Source organism: Hydractinia symbiolongicarpus, chromosome 1, assembly GCF_029227915.1.
Source record: "Hydractinia symbiolongicarpus strain clone_291-10 chromosome 1, HSymV2.1, whole genome shotgun sequence".
Lineage (NCBI taxonomy): Eukaryota > Metazoa > Cnidaria > Hydrozoa > Anthoathecata > Hydractiniidae > Hydractinia > Hydractinia symbiolongicarpus.
The window spans coordinates 40,427,316-40,450,475 of record NC_079875.1 but is presented as its reverse complement, the minus strand read 5'-3'; positions in this window follow the sequence as shown (position 1 = coordinate 40,450,475).

Here is a 23,160-nt window from a genome sequence, read left to right as displayed (position 1 = left end):
TCAATTAAGTCCCACAGTCAATCGTTTCATAGTTAAAAGCGATGCAACCTAGTAATATCCGAAAAATATCGCTAAATATATGTTGGTACGAATATGTGACCCAACCGTTGCAACTCAAACGGACTGACACCGTTAGGAAGTCAATGAAATGTAGTTCTTGAAACTGTCGCTATTTCTTTAGCGCGCTATAACGGCTAGGATTGGTCCCACAATAAAAAAATGACTTTTTGTATGTTAATTTTTAAATGAAGCGCTACCACAGTGCCCAGTGAAATCGCTGAGTTCCGGCAATCACGTCAAATTAACAAGAATGTTATTTCTTGGAGTCCAATTGTCTCATTTATCACATTTATCAGGTGACAGTCCAAAGTTAGCTCTATTAAGTCCCACAGTCAATCGTTTCATAGTTAAAAGCAATGCAACCTAGTAATATCAAAAAAATATCGCTAAATACATGTTGGTACGAATATGTGACCCAACCGTTGTAACTCAAACGGACTGACACCGTTAGAAAGTCAATGAAATGTAGTTTTTGAAACTGTCGCTTTTTCTCCAACGCGCGCTAACGGCTAGGATAAGTCCCACAGTAAAAAAATGACTTTTTTTAGCCAAATTTTTAAATGAAGCACTACCACAGTGCCCAGTGTAATCGCTGAGTTCCGGCAATCACGTCAAGTTAGCAAGAATGTTATTTCTTGGAGTCCAATTGTCTCATTTATCACATTTATCAGGTCACAGTCCAAAGTTAGCTCAATTAAGTCCCACAGTCAATCGTTTCATTGTTAAAAGCGATGCAACCTAGTAATATCAGAAAAATATCGCTAAATACATATTGGTACGAATATGTGACCCAACCGTTGTAACTCAAACGGACTGACACCGTTAAAAAGCCAATGAAATGTAGTTTTTGAAACTGTCGCTATTTCTTCAGCGCGCGATAACGGCTAGGATAGGTCCCACAGTAAAAAAATGACTTTTTTTAGCTTAATTTTTAAATGAAGCGCGATCACAGTGCCCAGTGTAAACGCTGAGTTCCGGCAATCACGTATAATTTAGAAGAATGTTATTTCTTGGAGTCCAATTGTCTCATTTATCACATTTATCAGGTCACAGTCCAAAGTTAGCTCCATTTAGTCCCACAGTCAATCGTTTCATAGTTAAAAGCGATGCAACCTAGTAATATCAGAACAATATCGCTAAATACATGTTGGTACGAATATGTGACCCAACCGTTGTAACTCAAAGGGACTGACACTGTTAGAAAGTCAATGAAATGTAGTTTTTGAAACTGTCGCTTTTTCTTCAGCGCGCAATAACGGCTAGGATTGGTCCCACAATAAAAAATGACTTTTTTATCTTAATTCTTAAATGAAGCGCTACCACAGAGTCCAGTGTAATCGCTGAGTTCCGGCAATCATGTCAAATTAAGAAGAATGTTATTTCTTGGAGTCCAATTGTCTCATTTATCACATTTATCAGGTGACAGTCCAAAGTTAGCTCAATTAAGTCCCACAGTCAATCGTTTCATAGTTAAAAGCGATGCAACCTAGTAATATCAAAAAAATATCGCTAAATACATGTTGGTATGAATATGTGACACAACCGTTGAAACTTAAACGGACTGACACCGTTAGAAAGTCAATGAAATGTAGTTTTTGAAACTGTCGCTATTTCCTCACGGCAGGATAATGGCTAGGATTGGTCCCACAATAAAAAAATGACTTTTTGTATGTTAATTTTTAAATGAAGCGCTACCACAGTGCCCAGTGAAATCGCTGAGTTCCGGCAATCACGTCAAACTAACAAGAATGTTATTTCTTGGAGTCCAATTGTCTCATTTATCACATTTATCAGGTGACAGTCCAAAGTTAGCTCTATTAAGTCCCACAGTCAATCGTTTCATAGTTAAAAGCAATGCAACCTAGTAATATCAAAAAATATCGCTAAATACATGTTGGTACGAATATGTGACCCAACCGTTGTAACTCAAACGGACTGACACCGTTAGAAAGTCAATGAAATGTAGTTTTTGAAACTGTCGCTTTTTCTCCAACGCGCGCTAACGGCTAGGATAAGTCCCACAGTAAAAAAATGACTTTTTTTAGCCAAATTTTTAAATGAAGCACTACCACAGTGCCCAGTGTAATCGCTGAGTTCCGGCAATCACGTCAAGTTAGCAAGAATGTTATTTCTTGGAGTCCAATTGTCTCATTTATCACATTTATCAGGTCACAGTCCAAAGTTAGCTCAATTAAGTCCCACAGTCAATCGTTTCATAGTTAAAAGCAATGCAACCTAGTAATATCAAAAAATATCGCTAAATACATGTTGGTACGAATATGTGACCCAACCGTTGTAACTCAAACGGACTGACACCGTTAGAAAGTCAATGAAATGTAGTTTTTGAAACTGTCGCTTTTTCTCCAACGCGCGCTAACGGCTAGGATAAGTCCCACAGTAAAAAAATGACTTTTTTTAGCCAAATTTTTAAATGAAGCACTACCACAGTGCCCAGTGTAATCGCTGAGTTCCGGCAATCACGTCAAGTTAGCAAGAATGTTATTTCTTGGAGTCCAATTGTCTCATTTATCACATTTATCAGGTCACAGTCCAAAGTTAGCTCAATTAAGTCCCACAGTCAATCGTTTCATTGTTAAAAGCGATGCAACCTAGTAATATCAGAAAAATATCGCTAAATACATATTGGTACGAATATGTGACCCAATCGTTGTAACTCAAACGGACTGACACCGTTAAAAAGCCAATGAAATGTAGTTTTTGAAACTGTCGCTATTTCTTCAGCGCGCGATAACGGCTAGGATAGGTCCTACAGTAAAAAAATGACTTTTTTTAGCTTAATTTTTAAATGAAGCGCGATCACAGTGCCCAGTGTAAACGCTGAGTTCCGGCAATCACGTATAATTTAGAAGAATGTTATTTCTTGGAGTCCAATTGTCTCATTTATCACATTTATCAGGTCACAGTCCAAAGTTAGCTCCATTTAGTCCCACAGTCAATCGTTTCATAGTTAAAAGCGATGCAACCTAGTAATATCAGAACAATATCGCTAAATACATGTTGGTACGAATATGTGACCCAACCGTTGTAACTCAAAGGGACTGACACTGTTAGAAAGTCAATGAAATGTAGTTTTTGAAACTGTCGCTTTTTCTTCAGCGCGCAATAACGGCTAGGATTGGTCCCACAATAAAAAATGACTTTTTTATCTTAATTCTTAAATGAAGCGCTACCACAGAGTCCAGTGTAATCGCTGAGTTCCGGCAATCACGTCAAATTAAGAAGAATGTTATTTCTTGGAGTCCAATTGTCTCATTTATCACATTTATCAGGTCACAGTCCAAAGTTAGTTCAATTAAGTCCCACAGTCAACGTTTCATTGTTAAAAGCGATGCAACCTAGTAATATCAAAAAAATATCGCTAAATACAGTACGAATACGTGACACAACCGTTGAAACTCAAACAGACTGACACCGTTGGAAAGTCAATGAAATGTAGTTTTTGAAACTGTCGCTATTTCCTCAGCGCGCGAAAATGGTTAAGATTGGTCCCACAATAAAAAACTTACTTTTTTTATCATAATTTTTAAATGAAGCGCTACCGCAGAGCCCAGTGTAATCGCTGAGTTTCGGCAATCATGTCAAATTAAGAAGAATGTTTTTTCTTGGAGTCCAATTGTCTCCTTTATCACATTTATCAGGTGACAGTCCAAAGTTAGCTCAATTAAGTCCCACAGTCAATCGTTTCATAGTTAAAAGCGATGCAACCTAGTAATATCAGAAAAATATCGCTAAATACATGTTGGTACGAATATGTGACCCAACCGTTGTAACTCAAGCGGACTGACACCGTTAGAAAGTCAATGAAATGTAGTTCTTGAAACTGTCGCTACTTCTTTAGCGCGCAATAACGGCTAGGATTGGTCCCACAATAAAAAAATGACTTTTTTTATCTTAATTTTTAAATGAAGCGCTACCACAGTGCCCAGTGTAATCGCTGAGTTCCGGCAATCACGTCAAATTAACAAGAATGTTATTTCTTGGAGTCCAATTGTCTGATTTATCACATTTATCAGGTGACAGTCCAAAGTTAGTTCAATTAAGTCCCACAGTCAATCGTTTCATAGTTAAAAGCGATGCAACCTAGTAATATCAGAACAATATCGCTAAATACATGTTGGTACGAATATGTGACCCAACCGTTGTAACTCAAAGGGACTGACACTGTTAGAAAGTCAATGAAATGTAGTTTTTGAAACTGTCGCTATTTCTTCAGCGCGCGATAACGGCTAGGATAGGTCCCACAGTAAAAAAATGACTTTTTTTAGCTTAATTTTTAAATGAAGCGCTACCACAGTGCCCAATGTAATCGTTGAATTCCGACAACCACGTCAAAATAACAAGAATGTTATTTCTTGGAGTCCAATTGTCTTATTTATCACATTTATCAGGTCACAGTCCAATTTTAGCTCAATTAAGTCCCACAGTCAATCGTTTCATAGTTAAAAGCGATGCAACCTAGTAATATCAGAACAATATCGCTAAATACATGTTGGTACGAATATGTGACCCAACCGTTGTAACTCAAAGGGACTGACACTGTTAGAAAGTCAATGAAATGTAGTTCTTGAAACTGTCGCTACTTCTTTAGCGCGCAATAACGGCTAGGATTGGTCCCACAATAAAAAAATGACTTTTTTTTATCTTAATTTTTAAATGAAGCGCTACCACAGTGCCCAGTGTAATCGCTGAGTTCCGGCAATCACGTCAAATTAACAAGAATGTTATTTCTTAGAATCGAATTGTCTCATTTATCACATTTATCAGGTCACAGTCCAAAGTTAGTGCAATTCAGTCCCACAGTCAACGTTTCATTGTTAAAAGCGATGCAACCTAGTAATATCAAAAAAATATCGCTATATACATGTTGGTACGAATATGTGACACAGCCGTTAAAACTCAAACGGTCTGACACCGTTAGAAAGTCAATGAAATGTAGTTTTTGAAACTGTCGCTATTTCTTCAGCGCGCGATAACGGCTAGGATAGGTCCCACAGTAAAAAAATGACTTTTTTTAGCTTAATTTTTAAATGAAGCGCTATCACAGTGCCCAGTGTAATCGCTGAGTTCCGGCAATCACGTCAAATTAACAAGAATGTTATTTCTTGGAGTCCAATTGTCTCATTTATCACATTTATCAGGTGACAGTCCAAAGTTAGCTCTATTACGTCCCACAGTCAATCGTTTCATAGTTAAAAGCAATGCAACCTAGTAATATCAAAAAAATATCGCTAAATACATGTTGGTACGAATATGTGACCCAACCGTTGTAACTCAAACGGACTGACACCGTTAGAAAGTCAATGAAATGTAGTTTTTGAAACTGTCGCTTTTTCTCCAACGCGCGCTAACGGCTAGGATAAGTCCCACAGTAAAAAAATGACTTTTTTTAGCCAAATTTTTAAATGAAGCACTACCACAGTGCCCAGTGTAATCGCTGAGTTCCGGCAATCACGTCAAGTTAGCAAGAATGTTATTTCTTGGAGTCCAATTGTCTCATTTATCACATTTATCAGGTCACAGTCCAAAGTTAGCTCAATTAAGTCCCACAGTCAATCGTTTCATTGTTAAAAGCGATGCAACCTAGTAATATCAGAAAAATATCGCTAAATACATATTGGTACGAATATGTGACCCAACCGTTGTAACTCAAACGGACTGACACCGTTAAAAAGCCAATGAAATGTAGTTTTTGAAACTGTCGCTATTTCTTCAGCGCGCGATAACGGCTAGGATAAGTCCCACAGTAAAAAAATGACTTTTTTTAGCTTAATTTTTAAATGAAGCGCGATCACAGTGCCCAGTGTAAACGCTGAGTTCCGGCAATCACGTATAATTTAGAAGAATGTTATTTCTTGGAGTCCAATTGTCTCATTTATCACATTTATCAGGTCACAGTCCAAAGTTAGCTCCATTTAGTCCCACAGTCAATCGTTTCATAGTTAAAAGCGATGCAACCTAGTAATATCAGAACAATATCGCTAAATACATGTTGGTACGAATATGTGACCCAACCGTTGTAACTCAAAGGGACTGACACTGTTAGAAAGTCAATGAAATGTAGTTTTTGAAACTGTCGCTTTTTCTTCAGCGCGCAATAACGGCTAGGATTGGTCCCACAATAAAAAATGACTTTTTTATCTTAATTCTTAAATGAAGCGCTACCACAGAGTCCAGTGTAATCGCTGAGTTCCGGCAATCACGTCAAATTAAGAAGAATGTTATTTCTTGGAGTCCAATTGTCTCATTTATCACATTTATCAGGTCACAGTCCAAAGTTAGTTCAATTAAGTCCCACAGTCAACGTTTCATTGTTAAAAGCGATGCAACCTAGTAATATCAAAAAAATAACGCTAAATACAGTACGAATACGTGACACAACCGTTGAAACTCAAACAGACTGACACCGTTGGAAAGTCAATGAAATGTAGTTTTTGAAACTGTCGCTATTTCCTCAGCGCGCGATAATGGTTAAGATTGGTCCCACAATAAAAAACTTACTTTTTTTATCATAATTCTTAAATGAAGCGCTACCGCAGAGCCCAGTGTAATCGCTGAGTTTCGGCAATCATGTCAAATTAAGAAGAATGTTTTTTCTTGGAGTCCAATTGTCTCCTTTATCACATTTATCAGGTGACAGTCCAAAGTTAGCTCAATTAAGTCCCACAGTCAATCGTTTCATAGTTAAAAGCGATGCAACCTAGTAATATCAGAAAAATATCGCTAAATACATGTTGGTACGAATATGTGACCCAACCGTTGTAACTCAAGCGGACTGACACCGTTAGAAAGTCAATGAAATGTAGTTCTTGAAACTGTCGCTACTTCTTTAGCGCGCAATAACGGCTAGGATTGGTCCCACAATAAAAAAATGACTTTTTTTATCTTAATTTTTAAATGAAGCGCTACCACAGTGCCCAGTGTAATCGCTGAGTTCCGGCAATCACGTCAAATTAACAAGAATGTTATTTCTTGGAGTCCAATTGTCTGATTTATCACATTTATCAGGTGACAGTCCAAAGTTAGTTCAATTAAGTCCCACAGTCAATCGTTTCATAGTTAAAAGCGATGCAACCTAGTAATATCAGAACAATATCGCTAAATACATGTTGGTACGAATATGTGACCCAACCGTTGTAACTCAAAGGGACTGACACTGTTAGAAAGTCAATGAAATGTAGTTTTTGAAACTGTCGCTATTTCTTCAGCGCGCGATAACGGCTAGGATAGGTCCCACAGTAAAAAAATGACTTTTTTTAGCTTAATTTTTAAATGAAGCGCTACCACAGTGCCCAATGTAATCGTTGAATTCCGACAACCACGTCAAAATAACAAGAATGTTATTTCTTGGAGTCCAATTGTCTTATTTATCACATTTATCAGGTCACAGTCCAAAGTTAGCTCAATTAAGTCCCACAGTCAATCGTTTCATTGTTAAAAGCGATGCAACCTGGTAATACTTGAAAAATATCGCTAAATACATGTTGGTACGAATATGTGACCCAACCGTTGTCACTCAAACGGACTGACACCGTTAGAAAGCCAATGAAATGTAGTTTTTGAAACTGTCGCTATTTCTTCAGCGCGCGATAACGGCTAGGATAGGTCCCACAGTAAAAAAATGACTTTTTTTAGCTTAATTTTTAAATGAAGCGCGATCACAGTGCCCAGTGTAAACGCTGAGTTCCGGCAATCACGTATAATTTAGAAGAATGTTATTTCTTGGAGTCAAATTGTCTCATTTATCACATTTATCAGGTCACAGTCCAAAGTTAGCTCCATTTCGTCCCACAGTCAATCGTTTCATAGTTAAAAGCGATGCAACCTAGTAATATCAGAACAATATCGCTAAATACATGTTGGTACGAATATGTGACCCAACCGTTGTAACTCAAAGGGACTGACACTGTTAGAAAGTCAATGAATTGTAGTTTTTGAAACTGTCGCTTTTTCTTCAGCGCGCAATAACGGCTAGGATTGGTCCCACAATAAAAAATGACTTTTTTATCTTAATTCTTAAATGAAGCGCTACCACAGAGTCCAGTGTAATCGCTGAGTTCCGGCAATCACGTCAAATTAAGAAGAATGTTATTTCTTGGAGTCCAATTGTCTCATTTATCACATTTATCAGGTCACAGTCCAAAGTTAGTTCAATTAAGTCCCACAGTCAACGTTTCATTGTTAAAAGCGATGCAACCTAGTAATATCAAAAAAATATCGCTAAATACAGTACGAATACGTGACACAACCGTTGAAACTCAAACGGACTGACACCGTTGGAAAGTCAATGAAATGTAGTTTTTAAAACTGTCGCTATTTCCTCAGCGCGCGATAATGGTTACGATTGGTCCCACAATAAAAAACTTATTTTTTTTATCATAATTCTTAAATGAAGCGCTACCGCAGAGCCCAGTGTAATCGCTGAGTTTCGGCAATCATGTCAAATTAAGAAGAATGTTTTTTCTTGGAGTCCAATTGTCTCCTTTATCACATTTATCAGGTGACAGTCCAAAGTTAGCTCAATTAAGTCCCACAGTCAATCGTTTCATAGTTAAAAGCGATGCAACCTAGTAATATCAGAAAAATATCGCTAAATACATGTTGGTACGAATATGTGACCCAACCGTTGTAACTCAAACGGACTGACACCGTTAGAAAGTCAATGAAATGTAGTTCTTGAAACTGTCGCTACTTCTTTAGCGCGCAATAACGGCTAGGATTGGTTACGCAATAAAAAAATGACTTTTTTATCTTAATTCTTAAATGAAGCGCTACCACAGAGCCCAGTGTAATCGCTGAGTTCCGGCAATCACGTCAAATTAAGAAGAATGTTTTTTCTTGGAGTCCAATTGTCTCTTTTATCACATTTATCAGGTCACAGTCCAAAGTTAGTTCAATTAAGTCCCACAGTCAATCGTTTCACAGTTAAAAGCAATGCAACCTAGTAATATCAAAAAAATATCGCTAAATACATGTTGGTACGAATATGTGACCCAACCGTTGTAACTCAAACGGACTGACACCGTTAGAAAGTCAATGAAATGTAGTTTTTGAAACTGTCGCTTTTTCTTCAACGTGCGCTAACTGCTAGGATAAGTCTCACAGTAAAAAAATGACTTTTTATAGCCAAATTTTTAAATGAAGCACTACCACAGTGCACAGTGTAATCGCTGAGTTCCGGCAATCACGTCAAGTTAACAAGAATGTTATTTCTTGGAGTCCAATTGTCTCATTTATCACATTTATCAGGTCACAGTCCAAAGTTAGTTCAATTAAGTCCCACAGTCAACGTTTCATTGTTAAAAGCGATGCAACCTAGTAATATCAAAAAAATATCGCTAAATACATGTTGGTATGAATATGTGACACAACCGTTGAAACTTAAACGGACTGACACCGTTAGAAAGTCAATGAAATGTAGTTTTTGAAACTGTCGCTATTTCCTCACCGCAGGATAATGGCTAGGATTGGTCCCTCAATAAAAAAATAACTTTTTTTATCATAATTCTTAAATGAAGCGCTACCACAGAGCACAGTGTAATCGCTAAGTTTCGACAATCATGTCAAAATAAGAAGAATGTTTTTTCTTGGAGTCCAATTGTCTCTTTTATCACATTTATCAGGTGACAGTCCAAAGTTAGCTCAATTAAGTCCCACAGTCAATCGTTTCATAGTTAAAAGCGATGCAACCTAGTAATATCCGAAAAATATGGCTAAATACATGTTGGTACGAATATGTGACCCAACCGTTGCAACTCAAACGGACTGACACCGTTAGGAAGTCAATGAAATGTAGTTCTTGAAAGTGTTGCTATTTCTTTAGCGCGCGATAAAGGCTAGGATTGGTCTCACAATAAAAAAATGACTTTTTGTATGTTAATTTTTAAATGAAGCGCTACCACAGTGCCCAGTGTAATCGCTGAGTTCCGGCAATCACGTCAAATTAACAAGAATGTTATATCTTGGAGTCCAATTGTCTCATTTATCACATTTATCAGGTGACAGTCCAAAGTTAGCTCAATTAAGACGCACAGTCAATCGTTTCATAGTTAAAAGCGATGCAACCTAGTAATATCAGAAAAATATCGCTAAATACATGTTGGTACGAATATGTGACCCAACCGTTGTAACTCAAACGGACTGACACCGTTAGAAATTCAATAAAATTTAGTTTTTGAAACTGCCGCTATTTCTTCAGCGCGAGATAATGGCTAGGATTGGTCCCGCAAAAAAAATGACTTTTTTATCTTAATTCTTAAATGAAGCGCTACCACAGAGCCCAGTGTAATCGCTGAGTTCCGGCAATCACGTCAAATTAAGAAGAATGTTATTTCTTGGAGTCCAATTGTCTCATTTATCACATTTATCAGGTCACAGTCCGTAGTTAGTTCAATTAAGTCCCACAGTCAACGTTTCATTGTTAAAAGCGATGCAACCTAGTAATATCAAAAAAATATCGCTAAATACATGTTGGTATGAATATGTGACACAACCGTTGAAACTCAAACGGACTGACACCGTTAGAAAGTCAATGAAATGTAGTTTTTGAAACTGTCGCTTTTTCTTCAACGCGCGCTAACGGCTAGGATAAGTCCCACAGTAAAAAAATGACTTTTTTTAGCCTAATTTTTAAATGAAGCGCTACCACAGTGCCCAGTGTAATTGCTGAGTTCCGGCAATCACGTCAAATTAACAAGAATGTTATTTCTTGGAGTGCAATTGTCTCATTTATCACATTTATCAGGTGACAGCCCAAAGTTAGCTCAATTAAGTCCCACAGTCAATCGTTTCATAGTTAAAAGCGATGCAACCTACTAATATCAAAAAAATATCGCTAAATACATGTTGGTACGAATATGTGACCCAACCGTTGTAACTCAAACGGACTGACACCGTTAGAAAGTCAATGAAATGTAGTTTTTGAAACTGTCGCTTTTTCTTCAACGCGCGCTAACGGCTAGGATAAGTCCCACAGTAAAAAAATGACTTTTTTTAGCCTAATTTTTAAATGAAGCGCTACCACAGTGCCCAGTGTAATCGCTGAGTTCCGGCAATCACGTCAAGTTAACAAAAATGTTATTTCTTGGAGTCCAATTGTCTCATTTATCACAATTATCAGGTCACAGTCCAAAGTTAGTTCAATTAAGTCCCACAGTCAACGTTTCATTGTTAAAAGCGATGCAACCTAGTAATATCAAAAAAATATCGCTAAATACAGTACGAATACGTGACACAACCGTTGAAACTCAAACGGACTGACACAGTTGGAAAGTCAATGAAATGTAGTTTTTAAAACTGTCGCTATTTCCTCAGCGCGCGATAATGGTTAAGATTGGTCCCACAATAAAAAACTTACTTTTTTTATCATAATTCTTAAATGAAGCGCTACCGCAGAGCCCAGTGTAATCGCTGAGTTTCGGCAATCATGTCAAATTAAGAAGAATGTTTTTTCTTGGAGTCCAATTGTCTCCTTTATCACATTTATCAGGTGACAGTCCAAAGTTAGCTCAATTAAGTCCCACAGTCAATCGTTTCATAGTTAAAAGCGATGCAACCTAGTAATATCAGAAAAATATCGCTAAATACATGTTGGTACGAATATGTGACCCAACCGTTGTAACTCAAACGGACTGACACCGTTAGAAAGTCAATGAAATGTTGTTCTTGAAACTGTCGCTACTTCTTTAGCGCGCAATAACGGCTAGGATTGGTTACGCAATAAAAAAATGACTTTTTTATCTTAATTCTTAAATGAAGCGCTACCACAGAGCCCAGTGTAATCGCTGAGTTCCGGCAATCACGTCAAATTAAGAAGAATGTTTTTTCTTGGAGTCCAATTGTCTCTTTTATCACATTTATCAGGTCACAGTCCAAAGTTAGTTCAATTAAGTCCCACAGTCAATCGTTTCACAGTTAAAAGCAATGCAACCTAGTAATATCAAAAAAATATCGCTAAATACATGTTGGTACGAATATGTGACCCAACCGTTGTAACTCAAACGGACTGACACCGTTAGAAAGTCAATGAAATGTAGTTTTTGAAACTGTCGCTTTTTCTTCAACGTGCGTTAACTGCTAGGATAAGTCTCACAGTAAAAAAATGACTTTTTATAGCCAAATTTTTAAATGAAGCACTACCACAGTGCACAGTGTAATCGCTGAGTTCCGGCAATCACGTCAAGTTAACAAGAATGTTATTTCTTGGAGTCCAATTGTCTCATTTATCACATTTATCAGGTCACAGTCCAAAGTTAGTTCAATTAAGTCCCACAGTCAACGTTTCATTGTTAAAAGCGATGCAACCTAGTAATATCAAAAAAATATCGCTAAATACATGTTGGTATGAATATGTGACACAACCGTTGAAACTTAAACGGACTGACACCGTTAGAAAGTCAATGAAATGTAGTTTTTGAAACTGTCGCTATTTCCTCACCGCAGGATAATGGCTAGGATTGGTCCCTCAATAAAAATATAACTGTTTTTATCATAATTCTTAAATGAAGCGCTACCACAGAGCACAGTGTAATCGCTAAGTTTCGACAATCATGTCAAAATAAGAAGAATGTTTTTTCTTGGAGTCCAATTGTCTCTTTTATCACATTTATCAGGTGACAGTCCAAAGTTAGCTCAATTAAGTCCCACAGTCAATCGTTTCATAGTTAAAAGCGATGCAACCTAGTAATATCCGAAAAATATGGCTAAATACATGTTGGTACGAATATGTGACCCAACCGTTGCAACTCAAACGGACTGACACCGTTAGGAAGTCAATGAAATGTAGTTCTTGAAAGTGTTGCTATTTCTTTAGCGCGCGATAAAGGCTAGGATTGGTCCCACAATAAAAAAATGACTTTTTGTATGTTAATTTTTAAATGAAGCGCTACCACAGTGCCCAGTGAAATCGCTGAGTTCCAGCAATCACGTCAAATTAACAAGAATGTTATTTCTTGGAGTCCAATTGTCTCATTTATCACATTTATCAGGTGACAGTTCAAAGTTAGCTCTATTAAGTCCCACAGTCAATCGTTTAACAGTTAAAAGCAATGCAACCTAGTAATATCAAAAAAATATCGCTAAATACATGTTGGTACGAATATGTGACCCAACCGTTGTAACTCAAACGGACTGACACCGTTAGAAAGTCAATGAAATTTAGTTTTTGAAACTGTCGCTTTTTCTTCAACGCGCGCTAACGGCTAGGATAAGTCCCACAGTAAAAAAATGACTTTTTTTAGCCAAATTTTTAAATGAAGCACTACCACAGTGCCCAGTATAATCGCTGAGTTCCGGCAATCACGTCAAGTTAACAAGAATGTTATTTCTTGGAGTCCAATTGTCTCATTTATCACATTTATGAGGTCACAGTCCAAAGTTAGTTCAATTAAGTCCCACAGTCAACGTTTCATTGTTAAAAGCGATGCAACCTAGTAATATCAAAAAAAATATCGCTAAATACATGTTGGTATGAATATGTGACACAACCGTTGAAACTCAAAAGGACTGACACCGTTAGAAAGTCAATGAAATGTAGTTTTTGAAACTGTCGCTATTTCTTCAGCGCGCGATAATGGCTAGGGTTGGTCCCACAATAAAAAAATGACTTTTTTTTATCATAATTCTTAAATGAAGCGCTACCACAGAGCCCTGTGTAATCGCTGAGTTTCGGCAATCATGTCAAATTAAGAAGAATGTTTTTTCTTGGAGTCCGATTGTCTCTTTTATCACATTTATCAGGTGACAGTCCAAAGTTAGCTCAATTAAGTCCCACAGTCAATCGTTTCATAGTTAAAAGCGATGCAACCTAGTAATATCAGAAAAATATCGCTAAATACATGTTGGTACGAATATGTGACCCAACCGTTGTAACTCAAACGGACTGACACCGTTAGAAGGTCAATGAAATGTAGTTCTTGAAACTGCCGCTATTTTTTTAGCGCGATAACGGCTAAGATTGGTCCCACTATAAAAAAATGACTTTTTGTTTCTTAATTTTTAAATGAAGCGCTACCACAGTGCCCAGTGTAATCGCTGAGTTCCGGCAATCACGTCAAATTAACAAGAATGTTATATCTTGGAGTCCAATTGTCTCATTTATCACATTTATCAGGTGACAGTCCAAAGTGAGCTCAATTAAGACGCACAGTCAATCGTTTCATAGTTAAAAGCGATGCAACCTAGTAATATCAGAAAAATATCGCTAAATACATGTTGGTACGAATATGTGACCCAACCGTTGTAACTCAAACGGACTGACACCGTTAGAAATTCAATAAAATTTAGTTTTTGAAACTGCCGCTATTTCTTCAGCGCGAGATAATGGCTAGGATTGGTCCCGCAAAAAAAATGACTTTTTTATCTTAATTCTTAAATGAAGCGCTACCACAGAGCCCAGTGTAATCGCTGAGTTCCGGCAATCACGTCAAATTAAGAAGAATGTTATTTCTTGGAGTCCAATTGTCTCATTTATCACATTTATCAGGTCACAGTCCGTAGTTAGTTCAATTAAGTCCCACAGTCAACGTTTCATTGTTAAAAGCGATGCAACCTAGTAATATCAAAAAAATATCGCTAAATACATGTTGGTATGAATATGTGACACAACCGTTGAAACTCAAACGGACTGACACCGTTAGAAAGTCAATGAAATGTAGTTTTTGAAACTGTCGCTTTTTCTTCAACGCGCGCTAACGGCTAGGATAAGTCCCACAGTAAAAAAATGACTTTTTTTAGCCTAATTTTTAAATGAAGCGCTACCACAGTGCCCAGTGTAATTGCTGAGTTCCGGCAATCACGTCAAATTAACAAGAATGTTATTTCTTGGAGTGCAATTGTCTCATTTATCACATTTATCAGGTGACAGCCCAAAGTTAGCTCAATTAAGTCCCACAGTCAATCGTTTCATAGTTAAAAGCGATGCAACCTACTAATATCAAAAAAATATCGCTAAATACATGTTGGTACGAATATGTGACCCAACCGTTGTAACTCAAACGGAATGACACCGTTAGAAAGTCAATGAAATGTAGTTTTTGAAACTGTCGCTTTTTCTTCAACGCGCGCTAACGGCTAGGATAAGTCCCACAGTAAAAAAATGACTTTTTTTAGCCTAATTTTTAAATGAAGCGCTACCACAGTGCCCAGTGTAATCGCTGAGTTCCGGCAATCACGTCAAGTTAACAAAAATGTTATTACTTGGAGTCCAATTGTCTCATTTATCACAATTATCAGGTCACAGTCCAAAGTTAGTTCAATTAAGTCCCACAGTCAACGTTTCATTGTTAAAAGCGATGCAACCTAGTAATATCAAAAAAAATATCGCTAAATACATGTTGGTATGAATATGTGACACAACCGTTGAAACTCAAACGGACTGACACCGTTAGAAAGTCAATGAAATGTAGTTTTTGAAACTGTCGCTATTTCCTCAGTGCAGGATAATGGCTAGGAATGGTCCCACAATAAAAAATGACTTTTTTTATCATAATTCTTAAATAAAGCGATGCCACAGAGCCCAGCGTAATCGCTGAGTTTCGGCAATCATGTCAAATTAAGAAGAATGTTTTTTCTTGGAGTCCAATTGTCTCTTTTATCACATTCATCAGGTGACAGTCCAAAGTTAGCTCAATTAAGTCCCACAGTCAATCGTTTCATAGTTAAAAGCGATGCAACCTAGTAATATCAGAAAAATATCGCTAAATACATGTTGGTACGAATATGTGACCCAACCGTTGTAACTTAAACGGACTGACACCGTTAGAAAGTCAATGAAATGTAGTTTTTGAAACTGTCGCTTTTTCTTCAACGCGGGCTAACGGCTAGGATAAGTCCCACAGTAAAAAAATGACTTTTTTTAGCCTAATTTTTAAATGAAGCGCTACCACAGTGCCCAGTGTAATCGCTGAGTTGCGGCAATCACGTCAAGTTAACAAGAATGTTATTTCTTGGAGTCCAATTGTCTCATTTATCACATTTATCAGGTCACAGTCCAAATTTAGTTCAATTAAGTCCCACAGTCAATCGTTTCATAGTTAAAAGCGATGCAACCTAGTAATATCAAAAACATATCGCTAAATACATGTTGGTATGAATATGTGACACAACCGTTGAAACTCAAACGGACTGACACCGTTAGAAAGTCAATGAAATGTAGTTTTTGAAACTGTCGCTTTTTCTTCAACGCGCGCTAACGGCTAGGATAGGTCCCACAGTAAAAAAATGACTTTTTTTAGCCTAATTTTTAAATGAAGCGCTACCACAGTGCCCAGTGTAATCGCTGAGTTCCGGCAATCACGTCAAGTTAACAAGAATGTTATTTCTTGGAGTCCAATTGACTCATTTATCACATGTATCAGGTCACAGTCCAAAGTTAGTTCAATTAAGTCCCACAGTCAACGTTTTATTGTTAAAAGCGATGCAACCTAGTAATATCAAAAAAAAATCGCTAAATACATCTTGTATGAATATGTGACACAACCGTTGAAACTCAAACGGACTGACACCGTTAGAAAGTCAATGAAATGTAGTTTTTGAAACTGTCGATATTTCCTCAGGGCAGGATAATGGCTAGGATTGGTCCCACAATGAAAAATAACTTTTTTTAGCCTAATTTTTAAATGAAGCGCTACCACAGTGCCCAGTGTAATCGCTGAGTTCCGGCAATCACGTCAAGTTAACAAGGATGTTATTTCTTGGAGTCCAATTGTCTCATTCATCACATTTATCAGGTCACCGTCCAAAGTTAGTTCAATTAAGTCCCACAGTCAACGTTTCATTGTTAAAAGCGATGCAACCAAGTAATATCAAAAAAATATCGCTAAATACATGTTGGTATGAATATGTGACACAACCGTTGAAACTCAAACGGACTGACACTGTTAGAAAGTCAATGAAATGTAGTTTTTGAAACTGTCGCTATTTCCTCAGCGCAGGATAATGGCTAGGATTGGTCCCACAATAAATAAATGACTTTTTTTATCATAATTCTTAAATGAAGCGCTACCACAGAGCCCAGTGTAATCGCTGAGTTTCGGCAATCATGTCAAATTAAGAAGAATGTTTTTTCTTGGAGTCCAATTGTCTCTTTTATCACATTTATCAGGTGACAGTCCAAAGTTAGCTCAATTAAGTCCCACAGTCAATCGTTTCATAGTTAAAAGCGATGCAACCTAGTAATATCAGAAAAATATCGCTAAATACATGTTGGTACGAATATGTGACCCAACCGTTGTAACTCAAACGGACTGACACCGTTAGAAAGTCAATGAAATGTAGTTCTTGAAACTGTCGCTATTTCTTTAGCGCGCGATAACGGCTAGGATTGGTCCCAGAATAAAAAAATGACTTTTTGTATCTTAATTTTTAAATGAAGCGCTACCACAGTGCCCAGTGTAATCGCTGAGTTCCGGCAATTACGTCAAATTAAGAAGAATGTTATTTCTTGGAGTCCAATTGTCTCATTTATCACATTTATCAGGTGACAGTCCAAAGCTTGCTCTATTAAGTCCCACAGTCAATCGTTTCATAGTTAAAAGCGATGCAACCTAGTAATGTCAAAAAAATATCGCTAAATACATGTTGGTACGAATATGTGACCCAACCGTTGTAGACTGACACCGTTAGAAAGTCAATGAAATGTAGTTTTTGAAACTTTCGCTTTTTCTTCAAAGCGCGCTAACGGCTAGGATAAGTCCCACAGTAAAAAAATGACTTTTTTTAGCCTAATTTTTACATGAAGCGTTACCACAGTGCCCAGTGTAATCGCTGAGTTCCGTCAATCACGTCAAGTTAACAAGAATGTTATTTCTTGGAGTCCAATTGTCTCATTTATCACATTTATCAGGTCACAGTCCAAAGTTAGCTCAATTAAGTCCCACAGTCAATCGTTTCATAGTTAAAAGCGATGTAACCTAGTAATATCAAAAAAATATCGCTAAATACATGTTGGTACGAATATGTGACCCAACCGTTGTAACTCAAACGGACTGACACCGTTAGAAAGTCAATGAAATGTAGTTCTTGAAACTGTCGCTATTTCTTTAGCGCGCGATAACGGCTAGGATTGGTCCCACAATAAAAAAATGACTTTTTGTATCTTAAGTTTTAAATGAAGCGCTACCACAGTGCCCAGTGTAATCGCTGAGTTCCGGCAATCACGTCAAATTAAGAAGAATGTTATTTCTTGGAGTCCAATTGTCTCATTTATCACATTTATCAGGTCACAGTCCAAAGTTAGTTCAATTAAGTCCCACAGTCAACGTTTCATTGTTAAAAGCGATGCAACCTAGTAATATCAAAAAAATATCGCTAAATACATGTTGGTATGAATATGTGACACAACCGTTGAATCTCAAACGGACTGACAACGTTAGAAAGTCAATGAAATGTAGTTTTTGAAACTGTCGCTATTTCCTCAGCGCAGGATAATGGCTAGGATTCGTCCCACAATAAAAAAATGACTTTTTTTTATCATAATTCTTAAATGAAGCGCTACCACAGAGCCCAGTGCAATCGCTGAGTTTCGGCAATCATGTGAAATTAAGAAAAATGTTTTTTCTTGGAGTCCAATTGTCTCTTTTATCACATTTATCAGGTGACAGTCCAAAGTTAGCTCAATTAAGTCCCACAGTCAATCGTTTCATAGTTAAAAGCGATGCAACCTAGTAATATCAGAAAAATATCGCTAAATACATGTTGGTACGAATATGTGACACAACCGTTGTAACTCAAACGGACTGACACCGTTAGAAAGTCAATGAAATGTAGTTCTTGAAACTGTCGCTATTTCTTTAGCGCGCGATAACGGCTAGGATTGGTCCCACAATAAAAAAATGACTTTTTGTATCTTAAGTTTTAAATGAAGCGCTACCACAGTGCCCAGTGTAATCGCTGAGTTCCGGCAATCACGTCAAACTAAGAAGAATGTTATTTCTTGGAGTCCAATTGTCTCATTTATCACATTTATGAGGTGACAGTCCAAAGATAGCTGTATTTAGTCCCACAGTCAATCGTTTCATAGTTAAAAGCGATGCAACCTAGTAATATCAAAAAAATATCGCTAAATACATGTTGGTACGAATATGTGACCCAACCGTTGTAACTCAAACGGACTGACACCGTTAGAAAGTCAATGAAATGTTGTTCTTGAAACTGTCGCTACTTCTTTAGCGCGCAATAACGGCTAGGATTGGTTACGCAATAAAAAAATGACTTTTTTATCTTAATTCTTAAATGAAGCGCTACCACAGAGCCCAGTGTAATCGCTGAGTTCCGGCAATCACGTCAAATTAAGAAGAATGTTTTTTCTTGGAGTCCAATTGTCTCTTTTATCACATTTATCAGGTCACAGTCCAAAGTTAGTTCAATTAAGTCCCACAGTCAATCGTTTCACAGTTAAAAGCAATGCAACCTAGTAATATCAAAAAAATATCGCTAAATACATGTTGGTATGAATATGTGACACAACCGTTGTAACTCAAACAGACTGACACCGTTAGAAAGTCAATGAAATGTAGATTTTGAAACTGTCGCTTTTTTTTCAAAGCGCGCTAACGGCTAGGATAAGTCCCACAGTAAAAAAATGACTTTTTTTAGCCTAATTTTTAAATGAAGCGCTACCACAGTGCCCAGTGTAATCGCTGAGTTCCGTCAATCACGTCAAGTTAACAAGAATGTTATTTCTTGGAGTCCAATTGTTTCATTTATCACATTTATCAGGTGACAGTCCAAAGCTAGCTCTGTTAAGTCCCACAGTCAATCATTTCATAGTTAAAAGCGATGCAACCTAGTAATATCAAAAAAATATCGCTAAATACATGTTGGTACGAATATGTGACACAACCGTTGAAACTCAAACGGACTGACACCGTTAGAAAGTCAATGAAATGTAGTTTTTGAAACTGTCGCTTTTTCTTCAAAGCGCGCTAACGGCTAGGATAAGTCCAACAGTAAAAAAATGACTTTTTGTATCTTAATTTTTAAATGAAGCGCTACCACAGTGCCCAGTGTAATCGCTGAGTTCCGGCAATCACGTCAAATTAAGAAGAATGTTATTTCTTGGAGTCCAATTGTCTCATTTATCACATTTATCAGGTGACAGTCCAAAGTTAGCTCTATTAAGTCCCACAGTCAATCGTTTCATAGTTAAAAGCGATGCAACCTAGTAATATCAAAAAAATATCGCTAAATACATGTTGATACGAATATGTGACCCAACCGTTGTAACTCAAACGGACTGACACCGTTAGAAAGTCAATGAAATGTAGTTTTTGAAACTGTCGCTTTTTCTTCAAAGCGCGCTAACGGCTAGGATTAGTCCCACAGTAAAAAAATGACTTTTTTTAGCCTAATTTTTAAATGAAGCGCTACCACAGTGCCCAGTGTAATCGCTGAGTTTCGGCAATCATGTCAAATTAAGAAGAATGTTATTTCTTGGTGTCCAATTGTCTCATTTATCACATTTATCAGGTCACAGTCCAAAGTTAGTTCAATTAAGTCCCACAGTCAACGTTTCATAGTTAAAAGCGATGCAACCTGGTAATATCAGAAAAATATCGCTAAATACATGTTGGTACGAATATGTGAGCCAACCGTTGTAACTCAAACGGACTGACACCGTTAGAAAGTCAATAAAATGTAGTTTTTGAAACTGTCGCTATTTCTTCAGCGCGAGATATTGGCTAGGATTGGTCCCACAATAAAAAAATGACTTTTTAACTTAATTCTTAAATGCAGCGCTACCACAGAGCCCAGTGTAATCGCTGAGTTCCGGCAATCGCGTCAAATTAAGAAGAATGTTATTTCTTGCAGTCCAATTGTCTCATTTATCACATTTATCAGGTCACAGTCCAAAGTTAGTTCAATTAAGTCCCACAGTCAACGTTTCATTGTTAAAAGCGATGCAACCTAGTAATATCAAAAAAATAACGCTAAATACATGTTGGTACGAATATGTGACACAACCGTTGTAACTCAAACGGACTGACACCGTTAGAAAGTCAATGAAATGTAGTTTTTGAAACTGTCGCTATTTCCTCAGCGCGCGATAATGGCTAGGATTGGTCCCACAATAAAAAAATGACTTTTTTTATCATAATTCTTAAATGAAGGGCCAACACAGAGCCCAGTGTAATCGCTGAGTTTCGGCAATCAAGTGAAATTAAGAAGAATGTTTTTTCTTGGAGTCCAATTGTCTCTTTTATCACATTTATCAGGTGACAGTCCAAAGTTAGCTCAATTAAGTCCCACAGTCAATCGTTTCATAGTTAAAAGCGATGCAACCTAGTAATATCAGAAAAATATCGCTAAATACATGTTGGTACGAATATGTGACCCAACCGTTGTAACTCAAACGGACTGACACCGTTAGAAAGTCAATGAAATGTAGTTCTTGAAACTGTCGCTATTTCTTTAGCGCGCGATAACTGCTAGGATTGGTCCCACAATAAAAAATGACTTTTTGTATCTTAATTTTTGAATAAAGCGCTACCACAGTGCCCAGTGTAATCGCTGAGATCCGGCAATCACGTCAAATTAACAAGAATGTTATTTCTTGGAGTACAATTGTCTTATTTATCACATTTATCAGGTCACAGCCCAAAGTTAGTTCAATTAAGTCCCACATTCAACGTTTCATTGTTAAAAGCGATGAAACCTAGTAATATCAAAAAAAAATCGCTAAATACATGTTGGTACGAAAATGTGACACAACCGATGAAACTCAAACGGACTGACACCGTTAGAAAGTCAATGAGATGTAGTTTTTGAAACTGTCGCTATTTCCTCATCGCGCGATAATGGCTAGGATTGCTCCCACAATAAAAAAATGACTTTTTTTTATCATAATTCTTAAATGAAGCGCCAACACAGAGCCCAGTGTAATCGCTGAGTTTCGGCAATCATGTGAAATTAAGAAGAATGTTTTTTCTTGGAGTCCAATTGTCTCTTTTATCACATTTATCAGGTGACAGTCCAAAGTTAGCTCAATTAAGTCCCACAGTCAATCGTTTCATAGTTAAAAGCGATGCAACCTAGTAATATCAGAAAAATATCGCTAAATACATGTTGGTACGAATATGTGACCCAACCGTTGTAACTCAAACGGACTGACACCGTTAGAAAGTCAATGAAATGTAGTTCTTGAAACTGTCGCTATTTCTTTAGCGCGCGATAACTGCTAGGATTGGTCCCACAATAAAAAAATGACTTTTTGTATCTTAATTTTTGAATAAAACGCTACCACAGTGCCCAGTGTAATCGCTGAGTTCCGGAAATCACGTCAAATTAACAAGAATGTTATTTCTTGGAGTCCAATTGTCTCATTTATCACATTTATCAGGTCACAGTCCAAAGTTAGCTCAATTAAGTCCCACAGTCAATCGTTTCATAGTTAAAAGCGATGCAACCTAGTAATATCAGAAAAATATCGCTAAATACATGTTGGTACGAATATGTGACCCAACCGTTGTAACTCAAACGGACTGACACCGTTAGAAAGTCAATGAAATGTAGTTCTTGAAACTGTCGCTATTTCTTTAGCTCGCGATAACTGCTAGGATTGGTCCCACAATAAAAAAATGACTTTTTGTATCTTAATTTTTGAAAAAGCGCTACCACAGTGCCCAGTGTAATCGCTGAGTTCCGGAAATCACGTCAAATTAACAAGAATGTTATTTCTTGGAGTCCAATTGTCTCATTTATCACATTTATCAGGTGACAGTCCAAAGTTACCTCAATTAAGTCCCACAGTCAATCGTTTCATTGTTAAAAGCGATGCAACCTAGTAATATCAGAAAAATATCGCTAAATACATGTTGGTACGAATATGTGACCCAACCGTTGTAACTCAAACGGACTGACACCGTTAGAAAGTCAACGAAATGTAGTTTTTGAAACTGCCGCTATTTCTTTAGCTGGCGATAACGGCTAGGATTGGTCCCACAATAAAATTGTTTCATTGTTGACCACAGAGCCCATTGTAATCGCTAAGTTTCGGCAATCATGTCAATTTAAGAAGAATGTTTTTTCTTGGAGTCCAATTGTCTCTTTTATCACACTTATCAGGTCACAGTCCAAAGTTAGCTC